The 17894-nt window shown below is 42.7% G+C and overlaps 1 long non-coding RNA gene across 1 annotated transcript; it reads left to right on the top strand.

Annotated features, from left to right (window-relative positions):
* The first annotated feature begins 557 nt into the window (after positions 1-557).
* LOC148025252 (uncharacterized) lies at positions 558-12890 on the top strand. Its single transcript, XR_015693011.1, has 3 exons — positions 558-655; positions 749-845; positions 12796-12890. It is a non-coding gene; the product is annotated as an uncharacterized LOC148025252 (long non-coding RNA).
* The last annotated feature ends 5004 nt before the right edge of the window (positions 12891-17894 follow it).

Here is a 17894-nt window from a genome sequence, read left to right as displayed (position 1 = left end):
AGATTCCACCAAAAGACCATTGGAACTAGTCTACCTTTTGTATGAGGTACTCAACAAACTAGATGTATTTTATGATATGTTATTTTGAATGCTAGATTCATGTGAGTTTATTATGGATTTTGAAGAGAGAGAGACTTAGAGCTGTTGTCTTGCCGTCTGGTAGACTCGGTGCTGGTGGTTCAAGTCTTGCCAGTTGCCACCCAGTCTCCACACGTCGGGAACTTTTTGGGTTTTTCTTTCTCTGGAGTCTGCATCGCCTGGCTTTTCTCTAGCTCCTGTGTTTTGCAGTGTAGCAACCTGAGCTGTCATGAGAACCTCGAGAGCCTATTCCCCCCCTTATATTTCCAAGTTGAAACAATAGGACCAAGCCTACCACCCCGTGAGACAACAGCCCCAAGCCTTCAGACAGCCTTGCTAGCCTCCACAACGTTACCAATAGCCCCTAGGGTATATTGATGTTTGGTGTTTTCTAGTTTTAGTTTACTAGACTGTCATGTCGTCATCCTTAGCATCAGCATCAAAGATCGGTGGTTTGCTGCACTGAAGAGTGCAATTATTGGGTACACAGTCACTTTGCAGTGAAATTTTGAAGCCCCTTTTTTCATCAATGGAGGAAGTTTTTTCAAGCATCACTTATATTGCGTTACATGCTAGGGTGATTCAGTACACTCTCATCTTTAAATTGCAATGAACATTCGAAAGCCTTTCTTCCATCAAGCAATGGTCACTAATTTCACGTTGCATGCAGATTCATATCTTGAAATGTTCACACCTAATGACATCACAAGGAAAAGTACAGTCCGACATAACTTCCGTACACCAAATCAGAACAGACCAAAATCCAGGTATAGTCTGGCTACTTCATGATGGTATGCAACGACTTTTGAGTTTTGAATTAATAAGTTTATTGATTGCATGTTTGTTGTATTACTTATTGTTATAGCAGCTTCAATCTGAGAACCCTATGGGAAAGTCAAATGAAAACACTCTACCAACATATAGATAGACATGAACACTTCCATGTATGTTTGTTGGTTAATTGTCTCTTATGCTGTCTTTGCAACAGCGGATTGCACTTTAAAAATGTTTTTAATCAGGCAATGACAAGGACATTGAGAAAGACGTTTCAGTACACTAATTTGTACCCACAAACAGCTGGATGACCCACATGAACAATAAACTAGATAGAGTCCAGAGATGAATATCAACTCTTGAATTCACTCTTTTATTACAACTAAGTATGTAAAGTACCGATTCTGCCCATGGATTATTAGTCCACTGTACACTCTAATAGGTACCTAGTAATGACCAGGTGGAGAAGACCTGCTAATTGGTTGACTAAGTTGAAGGTTAGCCCACCTGTAAGCCTGGCATTCAAGAGGTCAAATGAGTTCAAAAAGAAGAGGCTATAACATGTGCAGCCTTTGTAACAATGACTCACCAACCACAATCTTTTTCATACAACTACAAATAGTTTTTATTCTGCTTTGTTTTGTCGCGTCTGTACATTCTGTCTTCTCAATGCAAACCCTAGCAGAGATGTCCAATAACCACTGACCCTTGTGAGAATGGGCTGAGGGAGGGTGCCGGAGAGTGCTGCAATACCACCAGATTAACGTAGATGCAGCTGATTGGAGCTGAGGGTGATGTTATGTAGCAGTTGAGGGCCAATTGGGGTAGAATATGACTGAAATCTGATGTACCATGCTGCATATCTAATCAAATGACCTGCTATAGATGCAAAATGCATATCAGTCTGAGATGTATGACTAAAAACACAGCTGTGTCTGGTCAAAATGCAAGCTTCATGCAGTTGCCAGGCAGAAAACAGGCTACACCTGATGAGAAAGACTGAAAATGCAGCTATCTCTGATGTTGCCTGGCTGGAAACAGGTGGAAACAGCAACAAATCAGGTTGTGTGGCTGTGGATGAAGTTGTGCTAACAGTTGGACAGTTTGATTGATGTAGCCTAGTGATGTGGATATTAATAACCAAATCGTGGCATTTGAAACAGGCTGAAGATGCATAAAAAGAACAGCATACCAGTAGTTGAAGTGGGTAATGATGATGGTAACAACAGTGGATGCAAAGGCAGGCGAAGCAATGAGTCCCTCTAAAAGAAATTGTTGGAGCTAGAAGATATCATGTGTCATACAACTATCTAGAGTATCATAGCATTAAAAATACCAAAAAATAGGATAATGGTAAGTAAAGTTTTGGTACCTCAATGCCCCCTTGCATGCCCAAAAAAAGGGAGACCAAGAAGAGTGAACGGACGGCTCAGCCCTGAACAAAAAGGTCCCATCCCAAAGAGACCAAGGCATCGGACTGAGGGTGTCACTTAGGATTGCAAAATGACCTACTAGGATCATAGAGGTAATGGATATCCTCTTTTGCATTGCCCAATTGAATGGAACTTAGCATTTTCTCTTTCTTTTGAAGATTGCTTGACATTGACTCTATATTTCATACTAAAGCTCGGACACAACATTTCTAACCGAGTTGCTTCCACATTTACTTCTTCATTAGGTTCTCATTACCACATAGCTAACATTAGCTTCCCTTTCGTCATTGAACTTCTGTGAGCCAATGGTGGTGAACTTCCCTTCTTCAGAGTTCTTGCCATATCCGGATTTCCCATTCAAAGAAGAGGAAACCAAAGCCCCCTCTAAAGTAGACAATGTGGGGGAGATCTTTTTGTGGACTTGGTCATGTAGCCTTTTGTAACACAAGAGCTGGCATTTGAACTCATTAAAGGTTGAGAATTCGGGAATGACTTATTGCTATTAGGTTGCCTATGTTAGTCATGTCAGTCTATCATCTCTTGGTTGTGAGCTCTTATCAGAGTTTGAGGGAGAATTAGGAGCTTTGGCAATTTTAGGTGCATTTTCTTCAATCATTGGTTTCTTGGGTGCATTTCTAGGCCAATTTGTGCTTTCCACAGATTGCCTCTACCTGCTGGACACTATTCTTGCCATCCCATCCGAGATTTTTCTATGGCCTTTTCTTTGATGTGACCAGTGCAGGTTGGTCAGATTTTGGTCTTATTGGCTATTTATAGCCTCTCTCTCCCACTTGGCAAATATGCACTCTTCAGTCTTCAGTCCTCCATTTGCAAGTGCACACTTCGACACTCCAACGCTCCAACACTCCGTATTTGGTGTTGCCATCCTCATAAATGTTGTGGGTTGCGTACAGGGACTGATTAGTCCATCCCCATTGTGTCAACATTCTTCTTCAATCAGTGCAATATTCTTCCTTCATTTTATGCTTCCTCTCTCTCTTTCTCTCTCTCTGTTTGTGTTTCTCTTCCGTTGTGCACTCACATGGTATCATCACCTAAGCGAGGACAAATTTTGGAGATTTCTCACAAAGGAGCAGCCCAGATATTAGAATGCAAATGTTCAAAGTGCATATGCTGCAAATGCAGCCCCTATAAGAGGTTTTGTGCCGAGTCGACCTAGTAGCTAGAATTCAAGATGAGGTGGGAGTATATAGGTGAAGGTGACACCTTTGATCCACCCTCCTCAAGGTCTTCTTGAAATACAAATTTTTGGGCTATGTGATTGTTCCTTGGTGCAAGAGAATCTTTTTGTGCAAGCGCCAACCTTTTGGCGGTAGGCGACAACTTTTTGAGTGCAGGTGGCACATCTAATGCACGCCTACGTCACAAAGGAGCGTTGGTGATCTTCAGTAGGACACTGGGGCACTTTTTACTCTCCTTACAAGAGGTTTTTTTCCCCAACTTATTCCCTTTATTTTATGTGCCTATATCATACAGTTTTAGGCACTTATCGTGTTTCACACACTTCGGGTGTGAACACCCTCTTACAACCCTAAGGTTTAAGGGTGTACTTTGTACTCGCACCTTACACTTCAGATTATTGTATTGGGTTTCGTGCTCTCTCTCTCTCTCTCTCTCTCTCTCTCTCTCTCTCTCTCTCTACACTGTCTACTCCACTCTCAGCTGAGCTTCGATCTCTTCCTACTCTCACATTTGGTATTAGAGCTAGCCCTCGGCTCAACTTAGCCTATGGCCAGCTGATCCCCTTGGCATTTAGCCCAATGTGCACACAGCTTTTGTTGCTTGCAAAAGAAGCCCGTTAGAAGCCAGTAGCTCAGTGTAGTTTGCAAGTAGGCCTGCTGCCCACCAGAGGACCCGTTGCACAACAACTTGGCACCAGAGGGAACACTCGCTACCACTAGGGGAGTCACCTACCACCACGAGCGCAGCTGCCCCAGCCTCAACCTGCTCTCGACCTGTTGCCCTTGCCAGATGTCTTGCCCCCACTCCTGGGCGCCGCCTATGACCTACTTGCCAGCTGTCCTACCCTTGCTCCTAGGCGTCGCCTGCGACCTACTCGCCAATTGTGACCTACGCCCACTTGCTCCAGTCCACATCGCCTGCTCTAGTCCACGCCAGCTATGACTTGTGTCCGCCTGCTCTAGTTCATGCCACCTATCAGTCCCGCTTGAGCAGCACTTGGACCACCAGCTGATGCCACCCTGCTGACGCCAGCTCCGCCCATTGCAACAAGCCAGCTAGCATTTGAGGTAAAGGAGGCATTTACCATTTTGTAATTCAAAAATTTGAGTTATAACAATGCCATTTTGCCCGGGGTGTACATCTGTAGAGATTACTTGGCAAGTGGGTCAAAAAATTTGGGACTTTTGGGTATTGAGCAAACATTGGGACAAGAAATTTTGGGGCTTTTGCATCTACAATGCTGCTGAGCATTTATTGCACCTTGGACTGATTTCAAACAGTTTTGACAGAGAATGCTTCAGATTTGTTAATTATAGCAAGGTACTTGCTGTAATTTCTGAAAATTCTGAGATTTTCAAGTTGGTCCAACTTGAGACATTGCTCTTTTGCTCTCTGATCAGCATTGTTTATCATGGCAAATCATGTAATTTCTGGAAATTTTGAGATTTCCAAGTTGGTCCAACTTGAGACATTGCTCTTTTGCTCTTCGATCAACATTATTTATCATGCAAATTAGGGAGGTGATGTATTTACTTACGCATCCAAGGAAGATAGGTTGGATGGTAACAACTATTCACATTGGTCCTTCATGATGAAGAATGTGTTGATTGCAAAGAATCTTTGGGATTATGTTAGCTGTGAAGAAGTTAGGCCCGGATTTGTGGCTCCTGCTACTATTCCTCCAAGAGATTCAACTTACTCCAGCTCAGCCACAGCTCCTGCTACTACTACTCCAAGAGATTCAACTTACTCCAGCTCAGCCACATCCCCAGAGATTAGCAACACAAAAGGCATGGGATACGCGGGATGCACAGGCTTTGTTGTTGATTGCATTGGCAATTCAGCGGTCTATTATTCCTCGCATTCAGTCTGCAGCTTCTTCACGAGAAGCCTAGCTAACCTTCGAGCAAATGTTTGCTAGAAAAAACGAGATGCGCATCTCTTTCTTGAAGAAAGAGCTTGAGATAGTGAAGATGGATGGAGTGATTCTATGCAAGATCACCTAAATAAAATTCAGGACTTACGTAAGCAGCTTATGAAAGTTGATGAGTATTACTCAGATGCACAAATGATATCTACCACCTTGAATTCATTGCCGCCCTCATACTTGGCCTTTCATACGGCCTTGAACCTCACCATGAGGATTGCCCCACAACCACTCACTTTCCTTTAGCTAGTTAGTTTGCTCTTAGAGGAAGAGCAGACACGAAAGAACAAAGGTATGGATGTTATAGCCTCTGAGCAAGCTTTTATGGCGTGGTAGAAGGGCAATGGCAACCAAGCAAAGAATGCTCCGCAGAGCTCTAGGGCTTCAAGCACTCCACAGGGCAATAAAAAACAAGGGGGCACGCAAGCCAAGAAGGGCAAGTACCACTATTGCAAGAAGCCAAGCCACTACATCACTGAGTCTAGAAAGAGCATAGCCAAGGAGAAAGAGTTAGGGATGTTTGTTTCTAATGCACCTTCCACTGCTACCGAGTCAACGTCCTTTGTTGCAGACAAGGATTATTGTTTTTACACATGTAGTTATAACTCTTCTTGGGCTGATAGAGCATTTAGCTCTACTGAGGATGGAGACACATGGTTTTTTGATAGCATTGCTTCTAGGCACATCACATCTCGCAGAGATTTATTTGCTTCTGTTATTACAGCCCTAGTTGGCAAGTCTGTACAATGTGCCAACAATGCATCATGCTTTGTTAGAGGTATTGGGAAGATTGTGTTGACAGCCATTGATGGCTCGATTCTCCGCTTGCAAGATGCCTTGTTCGTGCCAAGTACTAAGAAGAATTTTTTATCTATTTCTTCTTTGGCACAGTGTGGTTTGCAGGTCACCTTTGTTTGATGATGATAGATGCATTGTGAGATAAGGAACACATGACTTTGGTTTTGACTCGTACTCTATGTCATGGGTTATATGAGTTGGATGCTCTTTCAGTTGATCAGTCGATCTATTTAGCATCCACTCTTACTCTTGCTATGTCACAGGTGGAGTTATGGTATACTCGCATGGGGCATGTAAACTATGGTAGCTTGATGCTTTTGTAGTGTACACAGATGCTTGATGGTTTACTTCTCTTGGAGAGACCTCCTAAGCACTTATGCAAGGGATGTATTTTGGGAAAAATGCATCGTTTTTCGTATCTCCGTAATGTTGCTTTTAGAGCCACTACCAGGTTACAAATTGTGCGCTCAAATGTATATGACCCTAGGTAGACAAAGTCATTGGATGGCTGTTACTATTTCGTCGCTTTTATTGATGACTTTACTCGCTTCTGCTGGGTCTACTTATTAGTGAAAAAGTCTAAAGTGTATGATGCATTTTTGGCTTTTCTAGCACTTGTCGAAAACCAACCTGGCTGCAGGGTGAAGACTCTCCGTTCAGTCCGAGAGAGGGAATACATGTCCTCTATGCTGAATTCTTTTTTGAAGCAAAAGGGCATTGTTCATCAATACACTATTGCTTATACTCCACAGTAGAAAGAGTTGTAGAGAGGAAGAATCGGTCACTCATGGAGATGGCCAGAGTTTTGGGAGCTTGTTTCTGACCCTATCTCCCATCCTAAGGAGGATCCAATAGATGGGACTTCTATGGATTGTGCAACCTTGTGGGATCGGTTCAACTCTTGAGGTAGATCCTTTCTCTTTATGAGTTTGCAAGATTCTGTCCTTATGCATGTTCACAAGTTGAAGATCATGGCGGAAGTGTGGAAGAAGCTTGCGTCTTTGTATCAACACAATACATTTGCCCACAAGATTTTCCTTGAGAAGAAGTTGCAGATGGTCAGTCTTGATGACTCCTCTATAAAAGAGCACGTCACTAAGATGGAGGACACGAGAGGTAAGCTTGCCTCTTTTGGTCGGATAATATCCTTTGAGGACATGGCTATGATTCTTCTGACTTAGTCACCATCTCCTTGGTTTGATATTGTCTATACTAGCCTCATTACCTTGAGGACCCGCGAGACACTCTTTTGGGAGGAGCTTTCACCATTTGTCTTGGAGCATGACGACAAGTGACTCAAAGAGGCTAGGGCCAGTGGTTTTGGCTCCACCAAGGCATTTATTGTAGGTACACGTGGAGGGAAGAAAAAGAAGGTGCAAACCAAGGACAAGAAGCAATGGCACAAGAAGAATGAAAAGAAACCCAAGTGCCCATATGCCCACATTGTGAATGGGCACTCATCTCAAGAAGTGTTGCCAAAAGTACTCCCATTTAAAGCCAAAGGAGAAGGATTTAAAGAATTCGAAGGCCACCCCCACTACGAGAGAGTTTGTCTTTGTGCATGTATTTGTCAAGGAGGATACAACTCTTGTTTTTTTTGCTCAAGAGAAGCCTTGGCTCAAGGATAGTGGAGCCTCTTCTCACATGACCTACAAATTGGATTGACTTTAGGACACGAGTACCAAAGGGGGCATTGTCACCATTGGTGACAACTCTACTGTTCATGTTCAAGGAGTGGGGTCTATTTATTTCTTGCTAGACAGACAATCTTCTTTGGCCAAAGTTCTCTATATGCTGGATTCAGGTTTTAACCTATTGTTTGTTCATGGCGTTACACAGGTTGGAACCCGCATTCCGTCTTTGGATAAGTTCCCAAAAGGGTGGGCTTTACACACTCACAACCTTAGCTGTGAGATCTTTCCACGAGCTTGGGCTACTTTGGCATGCTCGTTATGGTTATCTAAATATTGATGCTATCCGACGAGCTTAGAAGATGGTGGAGGGACTTCCAAATTTCCCTCTTATTTACAAATTATGCTGTAGTTGCTTGAGAGCCAAGCATCATAGGTAGTCACATCCATAGGTTGCTATCAGGAGGACTTCTACATTGCTTGAGTTGGTGCATATTGACCTTTGTGAACCTATGGACACGACCTCCTTTGGGAAGGCCAAGTGTTTGATCCTAATTATAGACGACTTTAGTCGTTATTTATGGCCTTATTTTTTGGAGTACAAGAGCAAAGCGTACTGTCATGGGGATGTGAAATTTCGAGATACTTTAATCTTGTTGATAACATTTGATTAAGTTATTAATCAAATGTGTAAGGTTGTTTAGCACACACATTATGCCGTAGTTGTTTGATGGGCAAGCAACATAGGCAACTACATCCATAGGTTGCCATTGGAAGGACTTCTACACTGCTTGGGTTGGTGCACACCAATCTTTGCGAACCTATGGGCACGGCCTCCTTTGAGAAGGCTAAGTATTTGATGCTAATTATAGACAACTTTAGTCATTATTTATGGCCTTATTTTTTGGTGTACAAGAGTGAAGCATACTGTCATGGGGATGTGAAATTTTGAGATACTTTAATCTTGTCGATAACATTTGATTAAGTTATCAATAAAATGTGCAAGGTTGTTTAGCACATGTGATGCACATAGCAATTATTTCACGGTAACAAGCAAAGGACCTTGAGGATGCAGTAGGTGTCAAAGGCAAAAGTATGATAAATTATGCCAACTAGGCTTTCGGGGCGAGTTGGTGTAAGTTTTGACCCTCAAACAGCTAGGGAAATGAGGAAGGTGCATTCCTAGAGGACTCTGGAGGGGAGGCAAAAGAGGTGGAAGTATGCGACGACTTAGAAGTAGTCGCATCTGTCAGAGGTGGTATTGAAGCCGAAGTAGAGGATGGAGAAGGATGGGGAGGAGCGAAAGACGAAAAAGGGGTGCAAAGAGGCAACCTAGAAGGAAGAGGTGGAACTGAGGGTGGGGGAGGGTTAGGTGATGATGAAGAATCACCTGCAATAAAACCATCAATAGGATCTTCGGAGGTTGAAGCCTCATCGAAGATCACATCCTTGCTCACCTCAAGCTTTCATATTAGCCCTTTGTGGTAGTGCTATAGCCCACAAAGACAAGCTTTTGAGACTTTGATTCAAGCCTTGTCTTCCTCTTTTTCTTGTCCACATGGACAAATGCATCACAATGAAAGATACAAAAATGAGACACAGAATGCTTTCGACCAAAGAAAGCCTTGTAAGGAGTCATGTCCTGTAACATAGAAGTCAAGGAGCGGTTGCGGAGGTGAATTGCTGTAGCCACTGTCTCACCCCAAAGGGCATGAGGAAGACCTTGATGCTCCAATATCGATTGGGCCATCTCTAGCATAGTTTGATTCACATGCTCCACCACACCATTCTACGAAGGTATGTTTGGATGGGTATACTCCACCCGAATGCTGTGATCCTTACAAAATTGAGAAAAGAGGTTAGAAGTAAACTCACCACCATGATTTGCTTGTATGCCACGAACTTTGGAAGTAGTTTGTGTCTCAACAAACACCTTTCACTCCCAAAAACAGCAATATGCTTTGCTGTTGTACTCTAGAAAATAAGGCCACATATAGAGATTGAAGTTGTTGATAATCGACATCAAATACTTAGCCTACGCATAGGTTGCAAAGGTCGGCATGAACCAACTCAAGCGGAGTAGAAGCCTTCGAGTGGCAACGTAGGGATGCGGCTACCTATGTTGCTTGCTCCTCAAACAACTAGGGAAATCATGAAGTCCCTTTGCCATCTTCTTCCGAGAAGCCCACCTAATCACATCAATGTGAAGATAACCATAACAAGCATGCCAAAGCAACCCAAGCTCGTGAGAAAACTACGTGGCTAAGGCCATGAGTGTGTAAATCCCACCCTCTTGGGAGCTTGTCCAAAGAACGGTACCTGTAGAAACATCCTCCACTGTCACCGCATCTTGTGTAACAACCACATGGGTACCAAGCCATGCAAGACCATGAACAGAGAACAAGTTAAAACGTAAATCTGGTAGATAGAAAACTTTGGCCGAAGAAAACTACCTGTCTAATAATAAAGGAATAGACTGCACTCCTTGAATAGAAATAGTAGAGTTGTTACCAATGGCGACTGTGTCCCATCTGGCACTCAGGTTCCGAAGCCAAATTGTCTATGGGTCATGTGAGAAGAGACCCCACTATCAATGAGCCAAGGCTTCTCTTGAGTGGAAGTGATAAGAGATGTATTCTCATTGGCAAATACATGCACAAAGATGAACCATGTCATCGCATTGAGGCAAGCTTCGAATCCTCCTTTGGCTTCAAAGGGAGATACTTTTGCCAACACTTCTCCTTGGGATGAGTGCCCTTCTCACAATGTGGGCACTTGGGTTTCTTCTTCTCTTGCTTTTTGTCCTTGGCCTACGTTGCCTTCTTCTTCCCTCCACTTGTATTTGCAGTAAATACCCTAGTGGAGCCAAAACCACAGGCCCCAATGTCCGAGTTGCTTATCATGCTCCAAGACAAGCAATGAAAACTCCTCCCATAACAAGGTCTTGCGGGTCCTCAATGTTATAAGGCTGGTGTAAAAGACATCGCATCGAACCGAGGAGATGACAATTGACAAAGTAGACAATGCACAAGAAATGTGCATAAAATGAAAGAAACGCACAGAAATGCACACTAAACTGTCAAAGCTCCAATGTCTTTGTCAAGCTCTGACAGGAGCTCACAACCAAGAGATGATAGAATGACATGATTAAATAAGACAGACTAACAATAAGGACTATGATTCGCTCCCTCGACAACTGGTGATAATCTTCATCATCTTCAACGGCATCAAAGGAGACTGCAGTTTGCTCCCTCACACTTGTCCTTCACTTTCTAGTGATTATTTTGATAGCCCACTGCCTAGAGGATTGCATTTTGTTCCTTCACTGTGCAGATTCCCACAAGTGTTACCGCTTGATTCAGACAGGACAATGCAATTATCTTTTGAGATTCAGCTCCACTATATCAACTTTTATAAGATCAACTTTTATTATTATAACTTGATTTAGTGCATCATTGTCGCGTTCTTGTGTTTTTGAGTTTTTCTTCTCTTAGTGTTTGTCATACACACTATAAGATTCTCTTCGAAAACCCTATTGTCTCTCTAGTCTTGTAGCCATTTTTTGGAAAGCTTTGTCTTTTGAACTTTCCCATTGTGGTAATTGTAGTGTTACATGTGGAATGCTTGTCGACCAATTACATCTTCCAAGTGAACCTAAATAACATTACTTGCTTTTGCTTGTAGCCCTGGATGTAGTGGGAAGATATCTATGTTGGTCGCTCTTCCCCACTAAAACTAGAGTTGTCTTGAAGCACACATCATTAGCTAATAACTAACTAAATAGAAACTTTTATCCAAATATGAAAACATATGAGCAAACACAAATGCCCAATCTAAAAGCTTCAATCCTAGGTCCTCAAGCTCTAAACACAACTTGAAGCTAAGTATCTCAAGAGACTACTAAGTTGAGGTGGAACATCCACAGCAAATGCTGAAGAAAAGCACAGACTACTCTAAATCTTACAACCGGCTAACTAGATAATAGGAATCAAGTCATGTCTACAAAATGATGGTAACTTGTAAATATGCTTAGGAAAATTTATTGAGAGATGGACTTTAATAGAGAATCTGCTTAGTACAGGAGATCTCAAGACTTGCAAAATTGTGGGCCCCACAAATCATTGAATTAGCCATCTAGTCATTTGTTAATAGAGAGACCAATTGATATGCCTCAAAAGTCTAGAGTTGGTATAGGTTGTTGAAGAGGCTCTTTGGAGATCTAAAGCGACTCCTTGCTCAACCTTAGAAGTGGCTCCATTGAAAACCAATTGGGGTGTTTATGTATCACTTGTTTTGGTGAAGCCAAAGCAATGAGGTAAGGATCTGACCCAACAATGTACTATTGACCATGCTCATTCCGAAGTTAATGGTTTGGCATTTATGAAGCTAAAAAGTGTCCAAGACTACATCGACTGGGTCACTTCAAGTGACCAAGAATGGCAATAAGTGCGCATGTTCAAGTTTGCGAAGAATTCCTTAATCTAGAAGGCATTGCTCCTCAAGAGGATATAGTCTCATCTGAGTGGAAAGGTGAATTTTGTGTGTAATTGAGATGTGCTAAGGAAAAGGACAAGTGTTGGCTGCCCATGCACGATATGCACAACCAAAAGACAAGCTACCTTGCACAAATCCATATCATTGGAACAGATCCATCATAATAATACCATAGCCCTTGGAAGAAATAGTCCAAGAAGTAGGAGAGGAACAAGATGAAGGTTTAAGACCTAAGGTGTGATTGCTAGACCATCTACTTGAGAGGATGCTACACTTCACTTCCAGAATTTGGAGGAGGTGCTCTTAGGATCTTGTGGTTATTCTTACTATTCATCTTCTTGCTTGCACTATTGTCTTTATTATTGTCCTTGTCATAAGTCATAGATGAATTCTTCTCTGTCATGGCCTCCTCATCTATGGTGCAACAAGGTTTTAATGACATAACATTTGATTGCAGTCTTGGAATTGGGCACAAAGATCTTGAAGAATGAAGCAAAAACCTTTTTGGCTTATTGATGGTGAAAGGGGCTTGGAGGAGAAGCTACAACCAAAAGAGCTAAAACACCACCCTAGATGTGTGAGAGAGTGCAACAAAAGAGGAACACAGTGAAGAAAGAGGAGAAAGATTGCAGTGGAAGAAGAGAATGGAAGAAGAAAACATGCATTGAACTTTGAAAGAACGCTGAATACAATGATTGGTCAGTCCTTGCACGTGGCCGAAGGTGTCAATGAGGGCCTGGATCAAGCTGATAACGGATGGCAACACTGAAAGATGGAGAAATGACTCCGATGTTGGAGTGTGTTGAAAATGACTAATCAGTTGTGGGGGCTGAATATATAGAGGCCAAATCAGCTAAATGTGGCTGACCTGCTCTTGTAGGAGTCATAAATGCTGCTCAATTGACAAAATAATAAAAAATATGTTGATTGCCAATAAATGATCAGGGTGCTCCATCCCAGCTAGTGTAAACACATTCCAAACTCATTGAAAAAGAGATGTAGAGGCTGTGAACTAAGCAACTACCATGAACACCTAAAACTGGCTATAAAAGAAATTCACGCTCTAAATAGAGCTACCTCCTCCGTCATTACACAATAGATTGAATGTCAGAGCTCATAATGTCCCTGTCTAACTTAGATTGAGGCTCATAGGCAAGAGATGATTGTGCATGACAAACATGAATGCTAACATCCCTTCTCATATCCTAGGTGTGGCTAAAGGCCAAAGAAGACAAAATGGATCCAAGGGTGGCAAAAGAAATGCCAAAGCTAAAGAGGTCTGTTGATGTAATCCGTTGATGAAGAAACTCCCCATGCTCCAACCTAGAGATGCATGCTCATCTCACATGTCCGTCCATTTCGTGCATAGGAGGAGAATCATCAATTGAGAGCATCCAAAAGAGGGTAATGTGATGGGCAAAGGTCTTTTGATGATGGAGAGAGGCTAACTTTGTTCACACTTCTTCTACGGTTTGAAGTTTACACGTGGACAAGGAGAGAATCGTGTAAGCTCATGAAAAGGAAAGAGCAAGCTCTAGAGTTGAGCCAATCCAATAGAGTGGCTTGGTCCTTTGTAGAACCAATGTGGGGATCCTCCATCGGATGGGAAACGGAGGTGGTAACAAAATCCCAAAGATCAAAGGTGTTGAGGATGTATATGTATTGCACTTAACATGACCAAAGGGAGTAGTTTGACCCATCAAGTCAATCTTCTTTTGATAGGAAGGAAGCATGGGCATTTGAACAAGAGGTGCCATCACAGCTACGTGAGGGCTACATGTACGGACCTTGTGGGAAATATGGAGAGAAGGGGGGAGAAGCGGCTTGAATCTTCTTAGATTAACAAAGGGAGAATGGGGATTTTTGAATATCGTTCTTTGTGTAGCTCTTCGCGACGGATTGATTGGTGTGACTCTCTATCAAGAGAAGGGAGAAACTTCTCTTTGGAATCATCAAAGCCATTGAACCAGTAGTAATCCATCTTTGAAATCCTACCAACACACTAGAAAAACCTTGCAAATGAACGGAGGGAAAATCAGCTACACTCTACAAGGAGTTGTAGATGTCCTGAACAATGCAGAAAATTTTTGTTATTCGTGATAGATCTACTCTAAGCAGCAAGCTGATCGTGGTTTGCTCTTCGTAGAACCTTGGAGTCCTCACTTTGGCAATGATACCATGTGAGAGTGCACAATAGAAGAACACAAACACACAGAAGAAAGTGAAGAGAAATACTACAATGGAAGAAGAAAGTCTGCATTGAAGTCTGAAAGGATGCTGAATACAAGGACTGATCAATCCTCGCACGCAACCTAAGGTATTAGTGAGGGCATCAGATCAAGCTGACGATAGGTGGCAGCACCAGAAGATGGAGGAATGCCCTGGATGTTGGAGTGTGCTGGGAACCTGCAAGATAAAATAAGTAGCCAATTGTGGCAGCTGAATATATATATATTGCCAAAATCAGCTAAATCTGGCTGACCTGCCCCTATAGGAGTCATAAATGCTGGGTGAGTGAACAAAATAATAAAAAATATGCCTATCACCAATAAATGATTAGGTCACCCCATCCTGGGCAGTGTAAATGCAGTGCAAACCCACTAAAAAAGAAATGCAGAGATTGGAAACTAAGCAGCCAATGTGAACACACCCTAATATGACTGGAAAAGAAATGCATGTTGTAAATAGAGCAGCCTCCTCTGTCAAAACACATTACAGATTGAATGTCAAAGCTCCTAATGCCCCCATCTAACTGAGACAGAGGCTCATAGGTAGGAGATGACTGTGCATAACAAACATGACTACTAACATGTTCCCATCTATGTCTTGTACTATGTACATCTGATTGTGGGCCTTAAGATTGTGGGAAAAAGAAGAAATGTCCTTAAAATCCATATTGAAAGACCAAGAGAAAAGAAAGAAAATTGTCAATGGATTGTAGATAAAAGCGTGCGGATAGGTGTTGCGATGAAAGGGAGAAGAGAGCTTGTTTGCGTTCACTCTTAACAAACACTCTAAATACAAGAGAAAAAGAAGCTGAAACATGGCATTACCTTCAGTCTCAACTGTGTAGGTGAGAGAGAGGGGCTTCGTGAACTTCGAGGCTGCTGGTTTGTGCAATCAACAGCTGGTTGTGCGCTGGTTTGTGCAGTCAACAGTAGTCAACACGCTCCAAAGAGTGTTCAGCAGTGTTTGGAGACAAGGCACCAACAAAAACAAACCAACAAGTGTAAAATCTTGGCCGGGGGAAATGCGATCGTCACTTTTTTTTCACCAAGGCAAAATATGTTAATTTTTTATATGTTTTCGATACAATACATTTGCAAATGTTTGGTATTTCAAACACACACAGATGAAAAAACTATGCTGCACACAGTGGGTTTTTATTTTAGCCAAGGGGGCAGCCTGGGCACCATCTATATCATGGGTGGCCACTTTTGTGTAGGCACCAGCACGTCTGGACAGGCTTGCCTGTATCCATGCCCTTTGCTTTTTTATAGGGAGCCCTTCACAGCTCATCACTCATCATCCCAGCCACCCATCATTCTCTCATCTTCCTTGGTTAGAGTCTCATCTTTTGCCATCAGTGTTTCATCCCACCAATGTGGCATCTGCACGTGCAAGGGATGATTGTTCGAAGCCTTGTATTGTGTTCAGCTTAGAGTGTTTTTCTTCTGTTTCTTTTGTGCTTCATCTGGTCTTCTCTCCTGCAAATAGAGTGATGGAGAGCCTTCCATCTGCTGTGCTCTCTCTCTGATCTGCTCTGTTTTACCTCCCTACAGCCAGATGACCCTGTTGTTGGGACCTTTGTCCAGCTGTCATCTCTTCACCAGCAGGCCACAGCAAGTGTCAACATTCAGCTGGTCATCTCCAGCTTTCAACAGGTGGTTTTAAGGCAGGTGCAGATCATCATACACATCATAAACAAAATGCAACATCCAGCTGGTCTCCTTCGAGATGCAAGCTGCAGCAGCCTTTTCAGCATTTATTTTACACCTACAGCAGGTTGCATTCACCCAACAGGGCCACATGACATCAAGACAGACTTTGGAACAAGCAGCAGCAAGGCAGTGACATCAAAATACAGCAAAGGAACAGGTTACTTCCCAATCTCAGAGGCAATCCACATCAAAACACAACATATTTTCTTGTGTTTTCCGCATGTTTCCTAAAGGATAGGCATGGCAGACTGGTATGATTAGCAAGCTTGGATGGACAAGGATTCCCAGAATGACCATGATGACCGCCGAAGCAATGATCGAGACCGGTGTAGGGCAGCATTTCTATTGTCGTGATTGTGAGGATTGTTGTAAAGACCGCAAGAATGGGAGGATCGTCGTTGCGAAGTCCGTGATCGTGCAGATTGTGAGAATCAAGACCAAGACCCCAGAGTTCATGACATGGATTGAGATATGGGTTGCGATTAGCTTCCTTCTATCCACCATCCCTTCATCTTTTCTATCCCCCTTCTGTAGTCTATGTCCTCTTCTGTAGATGGCCATCGTGGCACCGACTATGCCCTCTTTTGTAGTTTAGGTGCCGGTCCTTACCCATCTCCCCAAGAAAGATAAACTCGAAGGCTCAAATTGGGCCATTTGGTCATGCAAGATCGAGTGTATTCCCAACTGTTCTATCTCTAGGATTTTCACCACCTTTAATACTGCGCATCCCATTGTGGATCCTTAGATTGGGTCTATAGCGGACTCAACAGTTCTTGTTCACATATGACACATGTTTGGACCTGATTGTTCTCTCCGTATTAGGTCATGACCTTTTCCCACAAGATTACCCAAGTGATGATGCCACGATAGCTCTTTGCTGTTGCAGATTCCATAACCATGAAGGATTCACATTAGAAAGAAGACGGAGATTTGAAACAAGCTTGCATCCTTGGGAAAGCAAGTTACATTGGATGGCATGAGTGTGACTCTCTTTCACATCTATCATCCCCGAAGGATGACGTTTCCTATACAAATCTTCTAGCCCTCGCGAGGGACACTAACTTGGAAGGAATTAGTCCCTATGGTTCCTAAGGAGAATGTGTGACATCAAGAGACCAAGATTGGGTGGAGCAAGTTTGATTAGCCATGGTATTGAGATAAAAATTAAATCATAGCTTTCTTTCGACCCAATTTTGACAAAGACAATACAAGAAAATGAGTTTTCAGGTGTCCATACTATGGAATGAAGTGCTAGAAGAACTATTCTCACTTGTCTTGGTCCGAAGGATGGAGCAAAGGAGCCGCCCTCTTCACCCACATCTGCCCTTGTTGTTTCAACCAATTCAGTCTTCCTTCACATTCATTATGTTGTGGATAGTGGTGCTTCAAGTTAGAACTTCTTACAAGTGTGAATTTGCTCTAGGATCTTTGTTCCTAGGAGGGTACTATCACCATAGGAGCCATCTCATTTTTGCCTATCCAAAGTTGGGCTCGTATCTTCTCTCACTACGTGGCTTTACTTGTCTTGGCAGTTAGTTTTCTACAAAAGAAAGCCTCGTCTGTAGAGGATGATATCTCAGGAGCCATTCTTTGGACAGGTTGTCAAGAGTGTGGG

This window comes from Lygodium microphyllum, chromosome 14 (genome assembly GCF_053477565.2).
Source record: "Lygodium microphyllum isolate KBCC chromosome 14, Lygodium_microphyllum_v1.1.10, whole genome shotgun sequence".
NCBI classification, from domain to species: Eukaryota; Viridiplantae; Streptophyta; class Polypodiopsida; order Schizaeales; family Lygodiaceae; genus Lygodium; species Lygodium microphyllum.
Note: the sequence above shows the minus strand (reverse complement) of the source record. Positions and strands in the feature narration are given on the sequence as shown.